The sequence below is a fragment of the Canis lupus genome, chromosome 21, assembly GCF_003254725.2.
Source record: "Canis lupus dingo isolate Sandy chromosome 21, ASM325472v2, whole genome shotgun sequence".
Taxonomy (NCBI): domain Eukaryota; kingdom Metazoa; phylum Chordata; class Mammalia; order Carnivora; family Canidae; genus Canis; species Canis lupus.
The window spans coordinates 31,061,547-31,079,388 of NC_064263.1; the positions used below are offsets into that span (position 1 = coordinate 31,061,547).

The 17,842-nt window shown below is 39.9% G+C and overlaps 2 protein-coding genes and 1 pseudogene across 13 annotated transcripts in view; 2 read left to right on the forward strand and 1 right to left on the reverse strand.

The window, feature by feature from the left end:
- Nucleotides 1-17,842, forward strand: part of ZNF215 (zinc finger protein 215) — a 219,763-nt gene that overhangs the window by 98,463 nt on the left and 103,458 nt on the right. The window lies entirely within an intron of this gene.
- The window catches only part of LOC125752111 (olfactory receptor 2D2-like), a 57,787-nt gene that overhangs the window by 9,381 nt on the left and 30,564 nt on the right, over nt 1-17,842 (reverse strand). The window lies entirely within an intron of this gene.
- Nucleotides 9,218-10,313, forward strand: LOC125753220 (nucleoplasmin-2-like; annotated as a pseudogene).

Genomic DNA, 17,842 nt, shown 5'->3' on the forward strand with positions numbered 1-17,842 from the left:
TAAATATATGCCCTCCCTCCTACAACCAGTAGTTTTACTCCTCTGTGGTATCCATACTTTGTGGATAGGAGTGTTTAAATCCACCATAAATATGAACGATGATTTTTATAAAAGCCTTACTTTTAATAGCTCGATGTGGAAACAATATAAATTTCATGGATAGTAGAAAGGATAAATTGTAATACAGTCATGCAGTGCAATACTTTGATATTTTTGAAAGAATAAACTACTACTACATGAAACCAGGTAGACAGAAAGATGTTTAGTAGAAGAAGCCAGACATTAGGAAATATATTCTTTTTATAAAAAGATTTTATTTATTTATTTGAGAGAGAGAATAAGCAAGAGAAGGAGCAGAGGGAGAGGGTCATATCCAAAATATATAAAGAACTACTGCAACTCAAAACTAAAAAGATAAACAACACAATTTAAAAATGGACAAAGGACTTGTCTGTAGGATAGATACACAAATAGCTGACAAGAACAGGAAAGGATGCTGCACAACATTAGGCATTTGGTAATTACTAATTAAAACCCAGTTAGAAATAGAACCTCCTCCTTTTCTATTTGCAATATTGCCAAGCCTCTAAAAGAAAAGAGTGGTGGCATTGGTGAAAAAAAAAAAAAAGGACTAATAAGTGCAACAGAATTCAGAGCTCATAGACAGACTAATGTGAAATTTAATGTTCAACAAAGATATTTCCAAAAATCCTTGAAAGAAGGCAAATAGTGTATTACAACGTATTGCTAAATACTAGTTTACTACCTAGAGAAAAATAAAACTGCATTTCTACCTACACGACACAGAAGGTAGACTCTAAATGGATTAAGTAACTAATAGTTAAAATAGAACAATGACATTATATAAGAAAACATAAGGGAACATCTATCTTTCTGACCTAGAAGACGGAATCTCCAAAGCACAGACCATAATGAAACAGTTGATGAATTTGATTTCCTCAATATCTGAGATTTGTCTTCAATGAAGAACATTATGAAGAAAGTTTAAAAGGGGAAAAAATGGATGATATATTTGTGTTATGTGAAACAAATAGAAAATAACTTCATATCAGGAATTCTTAATAAATTCTAAAATCCAGGAAGAAAATGAAGAAATGTCTAACAGGAAAAACACAAGCATACACACACACACGCACGTGCATACACACACACACACACACACACACACACACACCAGAGGATATACAAGGGAATTCACAAAAATTACCTTCAAAGGCTTACAAGAATAGAAAACAATACTGAAATTCATTAGAATTGAAAGGTCTACAAATTGAAACAACAAAGAAGCCTCTATTTTCTCCTATGAGGCATGCAGAAATTTGTCAGATACTGTAAAGTGTGGGCAAAAGGTAGAAGAGAGAAGAAAACTCATTTACATTTGGGAAAATGTAGAGAGGTGCAGCCATTCTGGGAATGAATCTGGTGTTACTGGGTCACCTTATGCCTGTGCATATTCTATGATACAAGAATTATTGCTAAATAGGGAGCCAAAGATTTTCTCACACAGAAAATTGTACCGTCATATGGTATATTCCTGTAATCTTTGTGGTTCTGTTATTTGTGTTGGAACCGTGTTGTGTGATGTGGATATCCTTCACTGGGAGAAGAGAGAAATGAAAATGCAAGAGATGTGCAGCAAGGATATTGCACAGCAGTAGGGAGAAGGATTAGATGAACACCTGGCATTGTAAATGATCTTAAAGACTCAGTTAAGTGAAAAAGGTAAACAAAGAGGCATATAACACAATATCATTTATGTAAAGTAAAAATATGTCCACAAACAAAACATTTTTTGGAAATGTGAGGAAAATAAGAGCATCACATGCATTAAACGGTTACAAAGTCAGTGGGAATGAAGTATGGGTGTATATTATGCAGACAAATTCATAATAAACAAGAAAGGGGCTTTAAAATCACTAATCATGCAAAGTATCGTATACTGAGGAATATAATTAACTCCATTCTCCACACCGGAGAACACACACCCAAAAACCAGGAGAAATAAAATTGCATGGTACTTGTACAGAAATACGAAGTCAGGAAAGGAACCATCTACAGAGTGCTAAAATAGATCAAATTTAGCAAGAGTTTAATTTCTCTAATAAAAGACACTTAACATTGATGAGAATTTTCCAGTAAATGGTGTTAAATGACCATTGAGAGGAAAAAGCTCGGATCTCTAAAGCACTCCTTACATCAGAATAAATTCTAGATATATCATGATGTAAATTAAGCTGTACATGTAAGCAAAACTATGAAAATCTTAGAAGACAAACAGGATTTTTTTTAAAGATTTATTTATTCATGAGAGACACAGAGAGAGAGAGAGAAGAGAGAGAGAGAGGCAAAGACACAGGCAGAGGGAGAAGCAGGCTCCATGCAGGGAGCCCGATGGGGGACTCGATCCCCAGACTCCAGGATCACACCCTGAGCTGAAGGCATATGCCCAACTCCTGAGGCACCCAGATGTCCCACAGAATGATTTTTAAAAAGCATAACTTGTTATCAACAGAGACATTTCAATTTTTTTTTTTTTATGATAGTCACAGAGAGAGAGAGAGAGGCAGAGACACAGGCAGAGGGAGAAGCAGGCTCCATGCCGGGAGCCCGATGTGGGATTCGATCCCGGGTCTCCAGGATCGCGCCCTGGGCCAAAGGCAGGCGCCAAACCGCTGCGCCACCCAGGGATCCCAGACATTTCAAATTTTAGCACAAAATCAAGTCATAAGGAAAACGACTGATTAAATTATAAATGTATGATACAAAAGTCCCTAAAAGCAGGTCACCTGGGTAGTTCAGTGGTTGAGGGCCTGCCTTTGACTCAGGTCATGATCCCAGGGGTCCTGGGATCAATTCCCATATCAGGCTTCTCACAGGGAACCTGTTCCCCCTCTTTTATGTCTCTGCCTCTCTTTGTGCCTCTCATGAATAAATAAATTAAATCTTTAAAGAAAAAAACTCCATAAAGTCAACTGGCAAAGTAGAAAAAGACTTGTTTTTTGGGATGCCTGTGTAGCTCAGCGGTTAAGCATCTGCCTTCAGCTCACGGTGTGATCCCAGGGTCCCGGGATCAAGTCCCACATCAGGGAGCCTGCATGGAGCCTGTTTCTCCCTCTGCCTATGTCTCTGCCTCTCTCTCTCTATGCTCTCATGAATAAATAAATAAAATCTTTAAAAATAAAGACTTGTGTTTAACACAAAATCAAACAACCCATTTTTCATAATATACAAGGATTTTACACAGCAGTAACAAAAATTTGAATGGCCTAATAAAAGAAAAGTAACAAAGGAAATACACAGTCATTTCACAGAATAAATAGAAAATGAAAATCATCAATAAGCATATAAAACTATGCTCATCCTCAACTGTAATTAAAGTATCATATAATAAATTAAGAGAGACATACCATTTTTTGACCTAATGGATTAACAAAATTGAAGAGTTTCACACTACCAAATGGTAGTAAAGTTGTAACTAAATAGAAACTTTTATGCAATGTTGATGAGTGTATCATGTTGATATTAAGACCTTGCTAAACAAATTGAACTCTACCACATAAGGTAATCATATGACATCAAAACAGATATAAACCAAAATGAAAGCACTAGCCCTACAATTAAGCTTGTAGTACTTGGCAGCCCCGGTGGTGCAGCGGTTTGGCGCCACCTGCAGCCCGGGGTGTGATCCTGGAGACCGGGGATTGAGTCCCGCGTGGGGCTCCCTGCAGTCTGCTTTTCCCTCTGCCCTTCTCATGAATAAATAAAATCTTAAAAAAAAAAAAGTTGTAGTACTCAGCTAGCATCCAAACAATTCAATATCTGTTTATTTTCATTTCTATTTAATTACCATATATGTGAAAACACAAGTTTGATGACTTGCGAACCCCTGAGATATATCTGCTGATGCTATCTGGAATACCACTGGTGTAAGGTTTGAACGAAGGGTGCTAGTATGAGTTAGAGACTTCAGTCTGTGACCTCAAATAGAACACCGAGTGCCCTAGGATGTCTCAGAGGATGGAAAGGTAATCAGGTTGAGGGCTTTTCAAGCTCCAGGGAATGCCCTATTTACATACTCTCAGGACCTCAGCTTTAAATAGATCCTTGAAGGAAAAATGCTCTCTGTTCAGGAGTGGGACCTAGGAGAATTGGAGTTTGTACCTGGAATTCAGTAAGGCAGAAAGGCTTGGGGTGGAGTCAGACTCCTAGGATGACTGGAGTGCAGCCCCGAGAGGCATTGCTTAGGGGCCAACCCACAACCGGTGCTGTCCTTCCAGACTGGATCTGGAGGCTGCAGACATCATTCCCTCCCACACTTGATCCTTGATCCTTCACCAGGGACCTGGCAGCACAGTTTCTGCCTCCTCTCTGCCTCCAGGTGAGAGTAGACAAGCTGGTGATGGGCCTCAGGCCATAGGAATCTTAGTACCCATTGGGGGTTGTGAGGTGGGCATGGCATTGGGAAAGGTAAGTTTTGTCATTTGCTTTCTTGCACATCAATGTTGCTCCTTGCTAGCCACCCAGAGACTATTGTATTCCCACTCTTCTCCAGGATCCCAGCCCAAAAATGCTTTCCCAGACTTTCTTCTTCAGGGATGAGGCTCCTTCCAGAGATCACAGAGGTTGTGCCTCTTACTGTTGAAAAGCAACTGCCTGATTCTTTCTTTGCCTCCTTGGTCAGGCCTTCAGCATCATGTTTGCCTCAGCTTGCATTTGTCCCACCCTCTCCCATTGAACAAGCAAGGGGCTAGAAGGAAACAGGAATCTTGCTTCAAGGAATCCGGTCAAGAGCTCCTTGCTCTTGCGTCTTCTCCGGGTCTAGGAGATGTGAAGGAATCAGGACTGCGTGGTACAGCCTTCTAGGAAGGCAGCACTGCTGCCTCCAAGCCCCTGGTGAGTTAGGGCAGACAGTGGTGTGAGTCCAGTTACAGGCAGTGCTGGCCTTCTAGCCCTGAAGAGGATACTAGCGCCCACTGCAGGTGCCCTCGCGCAAACATCCCATAGTGTGGTATCCTTCACATAAGGTCAGGCATGTGGGTTCCCACAACACCCAGCCTTGGTCAGTATCCAGTTGGCTCAGTACCCACTCTGGGACATCTTTGGTTGTTGTGAAAGATATGGTGGCCATGAGGGTATGCAAATTAGAGTATGAAATACTTCAGTGAGTATCTGTGGTGATGGATGTCTGTGTGTTTATAGAAGCTGAGAGTGAGTATACTAACATGTGATGTGTGTATATGACAAGGAACAATGCCATGTATGCAATGTGACTGTGTGAGACACAGTGACTAAGAGAAAATTTCTGGAAAGGCCATATTAGAAATAATGTTATTATGGCCTCAGATGATGAAAGATGCATTCCCTATCCTTTCGATTTGGGGACAGAGCCATACTTTCAAATCTCTTCCTGTATTTCTTCCTTCTGTTTTTTCTCCACATCTCCAGATTCTATCCTCTAAGTTAAGCTTCTGTTCCCTGATTTCATCTAACTTCTATTCTCTTCATTGTATTTTCCCACTCCGATTCTTTCCTCCTCATTTTTCCTACAAATTCAATAACATAACATCATTATTTAATTAATTAGCAAATTGAACAAAGTTAGATGAAATCTTTAGACTATGGAAAAATAATTATCCTTGGCTGCCTTTAGAATACAAAAGATACTACATTTCATCTTATTCACTTCCTTTTCCCCAAGTTTTATTACTCTCATGTTTGGACAGCTTCCCTATCCACCTGTACACATATGTATGTCAATCTAAAAATCCTACCTTTAAGGGATAGAGGATCAGTCTTCAAATATGCTGTACAGTGTTTACCCTGGATGCTAAGTTTTTGTTGTGGGTTAAGAGTTTATCACTGAGGGGCACCTGGGTAGCTCAGTGGTTGAGTGTATGCCTCCGCCTAGGATGTGATCATGGAGTCCCGGGATCGAGTCCCTGTGAGGGCTCCCTGTGAGGAGCCTGCTTCTCCCTCTGCCTATGTCTCTGCCCCTCTCCCTGTGTCTCTCATGAATAAATAAATAAAATCTTTTTTTAAAAGTTTATCACTGAGGTAGTAAGGGTATTATTTAATGGAATTCTCTTTAGAGGGACAGAAACATACACAACCTGCATATGCACATACACATGCAGATATACACACCACATATGTATGGTTTATACCCATACATGTTATTTTCACAACCTACTTTTTATTTTTTTAAGATTCTATTTATTTTTTCATGAAAGACACAGAGTGAGAGAGAGAGAGAGACAGAGACACAGGCAGAGGGAGAAGCAGGCTCCATGCTGGGAGCGTGACATGGGACTCGATCCCAGGACTCCAGGATCATGCCCTGGACCGAAGGCAGGCACTAAACCGCTGAGCCACCCAGGGATCCACAACCTACTTCTTAAACTCAACAGTGTGAGCAACATCTTTCTAAAGAAAATATAGGTCTACTTATGTGTTAGTAGACATAGGTCTACTAACCTTAATGGCTTAAGGTTAGTGCATCATGATCACAGCAGCCATTTCTTTCAATGTAGCTGTCAGACGTTGTGCAAACTACTTTCCATTAGGTTCTCAACTTAATCTGTACATCCATGTTATAAATTTGTGGTGTTATACCCAATTCTTTGTGGTGTTATGTCCAATTCACACTAAGCAACAGGCATAAAGGAGCTAAATCAACTGGCCAAAGCCACAGAGCTAAGAAACAGGGGAAAGGATTCAACCTGTGTCTGTAGGATGACACATCTGTACTGTTACCCATTTCTCTATAAGGTATAGATTATATTATATAGGAAAACAAGAATTTATTCAGCACATCACTTACTGCTAGACTGTAAATTGTTTTATTCTGGAAATAATCCTATATGTGAATATCCTTTGAAGCAAAGTTTCATACATACCTATAATTATTTCCAAAATGTAAGGTCCCAAAAATAGCATTGTTCAGAAACAAAAGGCAGTTCCATTTTGTAAATTTTTAATATTTTCAAATCACCTTCCAGAGAGATTTTATAAATGCTACATGTGTACATTTTTCATATCTGCTTGCCCCATTCTCAATGTACAGTGAATGATTTCAATCTATTTCACCTTTGCTAACCTACTGTGAAAGGAACAGTATTATTTATTTTCTGTTTCTCTAAGTGAAGATGAACATTCTTTACACAGGTTGGGCATTTGTATTTCTTCACTTGTAAATTGGCTGTGTAACATCCTGTTTGCATCATTTTCATTGGTATTCTTTTTACTCTTTTTAAAAGCTTAAAAGCTCTTTGATATCCTAGTTTCCTACTTGGTGTTTATATGTTAACTGTGTATGTTCTTTACTTAACCACTTATTTTTACCTTGTTTTATAATAGACTATACCCTCCCCCTAACTTAATGGTTATGGTTTTCATGGCATCCTTAGTAGGTCTTTTCCCACAGAAAGTACTCAGTTACATTTTCTACTGGTAATAGTATGGTGTCTTTGGTTTTGTTTTTTCTTACACTGAGATATTTAATCCGTGTGTATTTGGGGGAAAAATAAGAATTGTTGTGAGAGTGTTTTGTTTCCAAACCGATACCCAGATAACCTAACACCATTTTTAAGTAATACGTACACCTTTCCCTGTTAATTTAGATGACGCTTGTATCATTCATGTCCTTGTATTCTTTTTTTATATATAAATTTGTTTTTTATTGGTGTTCAATTTGCCAACATCTAGAATAACACCAGTGCTCATCCCATCAAGTGCTCCCCTCAGTGCCCGTCACCCAGTCACCCCCACCCCCCACCCACCTCCCCTTCCACCACTCCTAGTTCATTTCCCAGAGTTAGGAGCCTTTCATGTTCTGTCTCCCTTTCTGATATTTCGCACTCCTTTTTTCTCCTTTCCCCTTTATTCCCTTTCACTATTTTTTATATTCCCAAATGAATGAGACCAAATGCTGAGTAAAATAAGTCAATCGGAGAAGGACAAAGATGTCCGTATATTCTTGATTTTGATTCTTCACTAACACAGAGGCAGAGACACAGGCAGAGGGAGAAGCAGGCTCCATGCAAGGAGCTCAATGTGGGATTCCATCCCTGGACTTCAGGATCACTCCCTGAGCTGAAAGCAGATATTCAACACTTAGTCACCTAGACTCCCATCTTTCCATTCCTTTGATAATATTACAACCATTTTTCCATCTGAGGAATGAAAAAAAACATCAAATTAGCATGTTAGTGGGCAGAGGGGAGAATGCAAAAGTGTGAGCATCTTGGTATAAGTCATCTGAGTCAACCAGTTCCATAAAATCTCTGAAGCCAAGATCAAAGACAAGGCAGAAAGGGGAATCCCCACAACTCTGTTGTCCTGTTGCCTCCAAAGGTGTTATTGACGTCAAGGCATACTGTGCAACAATAGTTCCATTTAAACGAGGTCACCAGAAGGATACTTGGAGCAGTCTCTGCAGTGGGTGAAGTGCTCAGGAGAATTCTGAATCATTAGGGTGGATCTTCAGCTCTGTTTCTTCTCATAGGTTCCCAAATGGTTATAAGTAGAATAAAAAATAGCATGCAGTTAGCACTCACATCTCCATTTATGGGCCCCATTTTCAGTTCTGCTTACCTGTCCTCTTTTTTGTGAAGTGTTGTATTGTTGGAATTTCTAGGTTCTAGGTTGCAACCCCGTTGTATTACATATTCTACATATGATTATTAAGAACTTCATCATGTGTAGAATGTGAATATGATGTGTGATAGATTCTTTAATTATTAACATTTAACCCTATTTTCTGTGTCTCTCCTAATACCTATAGTTATTTTAATAACTTGATGCTAACTTGTGGACTTACTGCCCAGAATATATAAGGAACTCCTACAGGTAGGAAAAGTCAGAAAATTCCAGTTTATAAAATGGACAAAAGACTAGAACAAGTCTTTACAGCATAGGGAACACAAATAGCTATAAGCATATAAAAAGTGGCACAACAGAATTAGCGACCAGAATACATAAATTAAAAGTACAGTGAAATACCACTAAGCCTCATAAGGATGGGTTTAAATGTCTGAGAATGTATAACACTTTGCATTGCTGATGGAAGATTAGCTTGGCACAGTCAATTCAGAAGGTCCATTTGGCAGCATCTTTTAAACCTAACTTTAAATATATGCCTTCTCTCCTACAACCAGTGGTTTCCCTCCTCTGTCCTCCCGCTTCGTCCCCCGCGCCCCGCGCGCCCCGCGGCATGAACCTCAGCAGCAGCAGCAGCAGCACTGCCGAGAAGACGCGGCAGCCGTGCTCTGGGACTGTGAGCTAAACCAGGAGAAGCGGACCTGGACGGTCAAACCCCAGAAGGAGGGCAAGCAGGACTCGAAGCTGTTGCTCAGTACGATTTGCTTGGGGGAGAAAGCCAAAGAAGAGATGAACCTGGTGGAAATCCTGCCCCCGGCCAGCCCGGAGGACAAACAGGCCAAGCCCATCACCATCGCCTCGCTCCAGGCCTCCGTGCTACCCATGGTTGTCGTGATGGGATTGGAGCTTTCTCCTCCAGTTACTTTCCAGCTCCGGGCTGGCTCTGGACCTGTGTTCCTCGGTGGCCAGGAATGTTACATAGACACTGCAGACGTATCCTGGGAGGAAGAGGAGGAGGATCCCGAGGAGGAGGAGGAAGAGGAGGAGGAAAGTCACAGTGATGAGGTTGATGATGACGACGATGACGACGATGATTAGATGTGTCCCTAGAGGAGACCCCTGTTAAACAAGTCAAGAGGCTGGCGTCCCAGAAGCAGACAAGTGTTGCCAAGAAAAAAAGGATGGAAAAAGAAGAGGAGGCAGTGAGACCCAGGCTTAAAGACCAGAGTCCTGTGAAAAAGGCCAAACCCACACTCAAACCTAAAAAGCCAGGATCCAAGAAATGAGGAGCCAGGAGTGGCCTGGCTGCAGCGACCGAGGGAGAGCTGGCTAGCTGTGACCCCAGGTCTCCCCCACCCAGCCTCTCTCCACCTGAGTCTGAATGGGATGGAGCTGCTGAGGCCAACACGAGAGGCCCTCGCCCCAACTCTCAAGTGTTCAGCGGGACCTGGAGCTCCAACCTCAGGGCCATTAATAAAGTTTGCTTTGCCAGGAAAAAAAAACCAAAAACCATTCATTCTCTAATTTCTCCAAATTTGCTGAAATAGTCTCTAAGGCTATCTGGTGAGGTCTGCCAGCTTAGTCCACCAATAAACATTTTACCGGGGTCGTGCTGGGAGTTGTTGGCGCTGCCTGAGGTGCCTTGGCTCCCATTTGCCTCCATATCTGAGCCCCCCCCCCCCCCAACCCCCGGGAAACCGAGCCCCACAGCGAGCGGAGCGGAGCGGCGGCCGGCTCCGAGCCCCGATTCTCCCGCTCCCGCTTCTTTATAATGATTACAACATTGCCAAAACTCTATTATAAAATATTTATGGGGGTCCCTGGGTGGCTCAGCGGTTTAGCGCCTGCTTCAGGCCAGGGCATGATCCTGGAGACTCGAGATCAAGTCCCGCATTGGGCTCCCTGCATGGAGCCTGCTTCTCCCTCTGCCTGTGTCTTTGCCTCTTTCTTTCTTCTCATTCTCTCTCTGTGTGTCTCTCATGAATAAATAAATCTTTTTTAAAAATTATGAGAGACAATACTAAAGTAAATAAATTAAGGGGCAGTTGGCCCTCCCTCCAAAGAAATGCAAAAACATAACAAATACTGTCAGAATTAACTTTATCTGGTTTCTGGAAAATAGAAGTTTACAGCAGCCAATTGAATGTTTAATCAAGAAAAACACTACTGAAACCATGTTTGAGTTGTTTACCTTAGTCTCCCCATGAAAGTGAAATGACATCTCATAGAATGGGAGAAAATACTTGCAAATCATATATCTGAGAAGGATCTAGTATCCAGAATATATAAAGAATTCCTGAAACTCAAAAACGAGAAAGGGAAACAACACAATTTAAAAATGGACAAAAGGCTTCTAAAGGTATGTCTCCAAGTAAAGTATGCAAATGGCTGACAGGAACAGGAAAGGATGTTGCACATCATTAGATTTTTGGAATTGCAAATTAAAACCACAGAAATAGAACCTCTCCTTTCTTCTATAATCCCTTTTACTATTTTTTGTATTCCCCATATGAGTGAAACCATATAATAAATGAGTGGGAAAAATCAGAGAGGGTGACAAAACATGAGAGACTCATAACTCTGGGAAACGAACAAGGGGTAATGGAAGGGGAGGTGGGCAGGGGCATGGGATGACTGGGTGTTGGGCACTGGGGGGGGGGGCACTTGCCGGGATGAGCACTGGGTGTTATATGTTGGCAAATCAAACTCCAATAAAAAATATACATATTAAAAGAAAAAAGAAATAGAACCTCTTTCTTTTCTATTGGCAATATTGCTAAGTCACAAAGTAAAAGCCAGGTGGCACTGGTGGGAAAAAAGAGTGATAAGTGGAACGGAATGGAGAGTTCGTAGATAGACATATATGATTTTAATGTCTGACAAAGTTAATTCCAAAAATCCTTAGGAAGAGGACAAATAGTGAAGTATAAAGCATCACTAAATACTAGTTTACTACCTAGAGAAAAATAAAACTGGATTTCTACCTAACATGACACAAGAAGGTAGACTCTAAATAGATTAAATAACTAAAAGTTAAAATAAAACAATGACATTATGCAAGAAAACATAAGGGAACATCTATCTTTCTGACCTAGAGGACAGAACCTCCAAAGCACAGACCATAATGAAACAGTTGATGAATTTGATTTCCTCAACATCTGAGATTTGTCTTCAGTGAAAAACATTTTAAACAAAGAATTTATGAATAAAAAAGGTAAATGAAGGAGATATTCACAGTATGTAGGACAAATAAGAAATAAGAAGTTCATATCAGGAATTGATAATGAATTCTAAAATTCAGGAAGAAAAGGAAGAAACCTCCAATAGAAAACATAAACAACCAGATGATATACAAGGGAATTTACAAAAATTAACCAAAAGTCCTCCAAGAATAGAAAGCAAAACTGAAATTCATTAGTATTAATGGTCTACAAATGGAAACAAGAAAGAGATATCTATTTACCTCTATTAGGCCGGCAGAAATTAGAAAGTCAGATACTGTAAATTGTCGGCAAAAGCAGAAGAGAGAGGAACACGCATTTACATTTGGGAAAAAGGAGGTAGAGCCATTCTGGAAGGGAAATTGGTATCACTTGGTCACCTTATGCCTGTGCATACACTATGATATAACAATCATGCTAAATGATTGCTTTTCTATTGGCAATATAGGCAAATAGAGAGCCACATAATTTCTCACACAGAATATGGTACGGTCATATGGTATATTTCTGTAATGTGTGTGGTTCTGTACTTTGTGTTGGCAACACGTTGTGTGATTTGGATATCCTTCACTGGAGAAGAGATATGGCTAGCTGTGACCATGAAATGAAAATGCAAGAGATGTGCACCAAGGATATTGCACAGCAGTAGGGAGAAGGATTAGATGAACCCCTGGCATTGTAAATGATCTTAAAGACTCAGGGAAGTGAAAAGGTAAACAAAGAGGCATATAACACAGTATCATATATGTAGAGTGCTCATCCTGTCAAGTGCCCACCTCAGTGAAATTTACCTTTTAAAAAATGTTTTCATTAGCTTGGGCTATAGGAGTATTTCCCTATAGCCCTTTCATTAGAGGGCTATAGGAATAATTCCATTTTTATGTGGCCAAAGTCTTAACTTAATAGTTTAAAAGTCTCATCCTTTAAGACTGTCCTTTGTGAATTATTCCCACAAAAGGAAAGCTTTGACTTTATGTCCAGTAAATTAACAATTTTAATAGAAGAGCCCACCCAGACCCCTACTATCATGTTGATATTAAGACCCTGCTAACCAAATGAACTACACCGTCGAAGGTGAACATAGGGCATTAAAACAACCAAAATGAAACTATGAGCCCTGCAATTAAGCTTGTAGTACTCAGAAAGTTGGCATCCAGACACTCCAATATGTATTTCTTTTCATTTCTTGTCATTGCCATATATGTGAAAACACAAGTTTGATGACTTGCGAACCCCTGAGATATATCTGCTGATGCTATCTGGAATACCACTGGTGTAAGGTTTGAATGAAGGGTGCTAGCATGAGTTAGAGACTTCAGTCTGTGACCTCAAATAGAACACCGAGTGCCCTAGGATGTCTCAGAGGATGGAAAGGTAATCAGGTTGAGGGCTTCTCAAGCTCCAGGGAATGCCCTGTTTACATACTCTCAGGACCTCAGCTTTAAATAGATCCTTGAAGGAAAAATGCTCTCTGTTCAGGAGTGGGACCTAGGAGAATTGGAGTTTGTACCTGGAATTCAGTAAGGCAGAAAGGCTTGGGGTGGAGTCAGACTCCTAGGATGACTGGAGTGCAGCCCCGAGAGGCATTGCTTAGGAGCCAACCCACAACCCGTGCTGTCCTTCCAGACTGGATCTGGAGGCTGCAGACATCATTCCCTCCCACACTTGATCCTTGATCCTTCACCAGGGACCTGGCAGCACAGTTTCTGCCTCCTCTCTGCCCTCAGGTGAGAGTGGACAAGCTGGTGATGGGCCTCAGGCTGAAGGAATCTTGGTACCCGTTGGGGGTTGTGAGGTGGGCATGGCATTGGGAAAGGTAAATTTTGTCATTTGCTTTCTTGCACATCAATGTTGTTCCTTGCTAGCCACCCTGAGACAATTCTATTCCCACTCTTCTCCAGGACCCCAGCCCAAAAATGCTTTCCCAGACTTTCTTCTTCAGGGATGAGGCTCCTTCCAGAGAGATCACAGAGGTTGTGCTTCTTGCTGTTGAAAAGCAACTGCCTGATTCTTTCTTTGCCTCCTTGGTCAGGCCTTCAGCAGCATTGCTTGCCTCAGCTTGCATTTGTCCCACCCTCTCCCATTGAACAAGCAAGGGGCTAGAAGGAAACAGGAATCTTGCTTCAAGGAATTCCATCAAGAGCTCCTTGCTCTTGCGTCTTCTCCGGGTCTAGGAGATGTGAAGGAATCAGGACTGCGTGGTACAGCCTTCTAGGAAGGCAGCACTGCTGCCTCCAAGCCCCTGGTGAGTTAGGGCAGACAGTGGTGTGAGTCCAGTTACAGGCAGTGCTGGCCTTCTAGCCCTGAAGAGGATACTAGCGCCCACTACAGGTGCCCTCGGGCAAACATCCCATAGTGTGGTATCCTTCACATAAGGTCCCTTCACATGTGGGTTCCTACAACACCCAGCCTTGGTGAGTATCCAGTTGGCTCAGGATCCACTCTGGGACATTTTTGGGTGTTTTGAAAGAGATAGTGGCCATGAGGGTATGCAAATTAGAGTATGAAATACTTCAGTGAGTATATCTGTGGTGATGGATGTCTGTGTGTTTATATAAGATATTGTGAAGCTGAAAGTAAGTATATGTAACATGTGGTGTGCATATATGACAAGGAATAATGCCGTGTACATAATGTGAGTGTGTGAGACACAGTCCCTAAGAGAAGATGTCTGGAAAGGCCATACTAGTGACAATATTACTAGGGCCTCAGAGGATGAAAGATGCATTCCCTGTTCCTTCGATTTGAGGGCACAGCTATACTTTCAAATCTCTTCCTGTATTTCTTCCTTCTGCTTTTTCTCCACATCTCTAGATTTCTGTCCTCTCAGCTTAGCTTCTGTTCCCTGAATTCTTCTAATTTCTATTCTCTCTATTGTTTTTCCCACTCTGATTTTTTTCTTCTTCCTTTTTTTCTCTAAATTCAATAACATAGCATCATTGTTTAATGAATTAGTAAAGTTGACAAATTTAAATGAATTCTTTAAGACTATGAAACAGTAATAGTCCCTGGCCTTCTTTGGAATGTAAGATACTACGTTTCATTTTATTTACCTCCTTTTCCATTGATTTTTATACTGCTCTGTTTCAAGGTTTTCCCAATCCACATATACACATATTTATGTAAATGTACATGTCCTACTTTTAAGGGACAGAGAATCATTCTTCAAATGTATTGTACAGTCTCTACATGATGCTAAATTTTTGTTGTGGTTAAGGGTTTATTCATTTGGTAAGGATATTCTTTTTTTTCATTGAAGTTCAATTTGCCAACATATAGCATAACACCAGTGCTCATCCCATCAAGTGCTCCCCTCAGTGCCTGTCACCCAGTCACCCCCACCCCCTGCCCACCTCCCTATCCACCACCCCTTCTTCATTTCCCAGAGTTAGGAGTCTCTTACGTTCAGTCTCCCTCTCTGATATTTCCCACTCATTTTTTTCTTTGTCCTTTATTCTCTTTCACTATTTTTTATATTCCCCAAATGAATGAGACCATATAATGTTTGTCCTTCTCCGATTGACTTATTTCACTCAGCATAATACCCTCCAGTTCCATCCACATTGAAGCAAATGGTGAATATTTGTCGTTTCCAATGGCTGAGTAATATTCCATTGTAAGGATATTCTTTAATGGAATTATCTCCAGAGGGACCAAAAGATACACAGCCCGCACATGCGCGCGCGCACACACACACACACACACACACACACACACACAAAACCCCATATGTTGTTCATACCCAAACATGTTATTTTGCAACCCATTTTTTTAACTCAACAATCTGAACAACATCTTTCTATGGAAAATATAGATCTACTTACTTTTAATGACTTAAGGTTAGTGTATCATGATCACAGCAGCCATTTCTTTCAATGTAGTTGTCAGGCATTGTGCGAGCTAGTTTCCATTAAGTGCTTAATTTAATCTGTACATCCATACTATGAATTTGTGGTGTTATATCCATTTAACACTAGGAAACAGGAGGCATACAGGAGCTAAATCAACTGGCCAAGGCCAAAGAGCTAAGAAATAGAGGGAAAGAATTCAACCTATGTCTGTAAAATTCACACATCTCTACTGTTACCCATTTCTCTATATGGTATAGTATATTGTATAGGAAAATAATTTATTTTGTGCACCTACTGTTAGACTGTAAATTGTTTTATCCTGGTAACAATCCTATACATGAATATCCTTTGAAGCAAAGTTTTATGCATACTTATTTTGAAAATGTAAAATACTAAATATAGCATTGTTCAGAAACAAAAGGCAAATCCATTTTGTAAATTTTTACTACTTTCAGATTGCCTTCCAAAGAGATTTTATAAATGATACAGGCCTACATTTTCCATATCTGCCCTATTCTCAAAAATACAGTGGGTGATTTCAATCTATTTCACCTTTGCTAATCTAATGTGAGAGATACAATAGCTATTTTATTTTTGTTTCTCTATGTGAGGATGAACATTCTTTACAGAGTCAGTCTTGGGGCATTTGCATTTCTTCTTTGAATTGTGTGTTTAACATCCTGTTTGCATCATTTTCATCGCTATTCTTTTTATTCTTTTTAGAAGCTCTTTGATGTCCTAGTTTCCTATTTGTTGTTTATATGTTAAATATACATGTTCTTTATTTAACTGCTCATTTTACATTGTTTTTTAATAGACTATACCCACCTTAACTTAAGGGTTATGGTTTTCATGTCATCCTTAGAAGGTCCTTTCCCACAGAAAGATCACAGAAAGTATTCACTTACATTTTCTACTAGTAATAGTATGACGTCTTTGCTTTTGTTTTGTCTTACACTGAGATATTTAATCCATCTGGATTTGGGGAGAGATTAAGAATTGTTGCAAGAGTGTTTTGTTTCCAAACAGATAGCCAGATATCCTAACACCATTTTTAAGTAATACACCTGTCTCTATTAAGGTAGATGACACTTGTATCATTCATTTCCTTATATTCTTGATTTTGATTCTTGTCTACATTATTTCATTGACATTTTGGTTTTTGAGTGAATACAATACATATAAATTAATCAGATTTAACCATATATCTTAATGTGTCAGGTAGGTTAAATTTCCCACCCTCACCCCTACCACAGTGCTTTTCATTTCATTTTTTTCAAATATTTACTGTGAACAGTTTCACATGTATTCTTCTGGATAAACTTCAGAATTATCTTGTTAAATTTCCCATCAGAAATGTGTATGGATTTTGATTATAATTGCACTTGATTTTAGCGTGTTTCTGGGGAGTGCTTCTCAAAATATGGTCCATGAAATAATCACATCAAAATCATCAAGAATACTTGTTAGAAAGGCAGATTTCTTTGTTCCACCACCAACCTATTGAAAATCTCCAGAGCCCAGAAATATTTATTCTTGACAAACTCTCATGTGTATTTTTCTGGTTTAGGATGGTTTGTTCTGAATATATCAGTGAGATCTGTCTGGTTCAATCTGTCATTGAAAAGCACTGATTCTTTGCTGATTTTTTGTTTGGGTGATCTATCCAAAGATCTATCATTCTTGGTCTCTTGTTTTTAAGACTATTTTATCTGATAGAAGTATTGCTACCATGGCTCTCTTAAACTTCCAATTGCATGATTAATGTTTTCCTATCTATTCACTTTCAATCTAATCTTCATGTATCTTTAGGTCTGAAATGAGTCTCTTGTAGTCAGCATATAGATGGGTCTAGTTGTTTTTTTTTTAATCCATTCTGTCCCCTGTGTCTTTTCATTAGAGTAATTAGTCCATTCACACTCAACGTAGTTTTTGATAAATATGTATTTATGGCCGCTTTGTGGTTGTTTTGTAGTTTTTCTCTGATCCTTTCTTCTCTTTCCGTCTTTCATGGTTTGTTGGCCTTCTTTAGTGACACACTCAGATTCTTTTCTCTTTATTCTTTGCATATCTTATTACTGGTTTTTGATTTGTGGTAACCATTTCATTTGTATGTAGCATCTCCTGCAAATACCAGTTTATATTAAGTTG